The sequence below is a fragment of the Pediculus humanus genome, genomic scaffold, assembly GCF_000006295.1.
Source record: "Pediculus humanus corporis 1103172108314 genomic scaffold, whole genome shotgun sequence".
Lineage (NCBI taxonomy): Eukaryota > Metazoa > Arthropoda > Insecta > Psocodea > Pediculidae > Pediculus > Pediculus humanus.
The window spans coordinates 315,997-316,840 of record NW_002987883.1 but is presented as its reverse complement, the minus strand read 5'-3'; positions in this window follow the sequence as shown (position 1 = coordinate 316,840).

Below are 844 nucleotides of genomic sequence, written 5' to 3'. Positions count from 1 at the left end.
AAATTTTCCTTTTTTTTGCTTCTTGTTTATGTTACGTTCGTTTAAAAAAATTTAAAATTTAAAAAAAAAAACTACTGACAGTTACTGTTAGTTGTTAAAAAATGGCGCTACCGATTGAATTTTATTTAAAACGGTTTTTTTAATTATCGGTTTTCAAATATGATCATTGATTTATTTATTTATTTTATTTATTTCGTCATGAAATTTTTTTTTAACGTAAAATATATAATGATAGATAAAAAAAAAAATTTCGATTTTAAATCGTTTATCATAAATTTTTTACCGTTTTCGAAACCGTAACATTAATAATTTACAAATGTAAAAAAATAAAAAAAAAATGTCGGTGACCATTCGAGAGTTTTTTTTTTCCAACGAAATAAATAAAAAAATTATTTTTATTAAAAGAGATTAATAATTATTTCATAATCCTTCTCATCCTTTCCCTTCTCTCCTTCCTCATCCCCTTTTCCACCCCCTTCCCAAATTAATTACCCTTATTACCCTTTAAAAAAAAAAATTTAAATTCGGGTCTTAATTAAACATCTGGATGTAAAAAAATGGTAAAATTACGATGACTAATTTTTTCCTTTTTTTGTTCTAGAACAAAAAATATTAATAAATAAATAAAAAATTATTTAAAATTGATTCTTAACGTCGCTTCTTTGTTTAATAATAAAAATTAATAATAATAATTATTTATTATCGTAATAATAATAATAATAATAATAATAACGATCGGGTTTTTAATAATTAAAAACCGAAACGAATTTTACGAAAGTTTTCTAAATTTTTTTTTTTTTTTACGTAACCATCGAATAATTTTTTTTTATTTTTTTATTTTAAA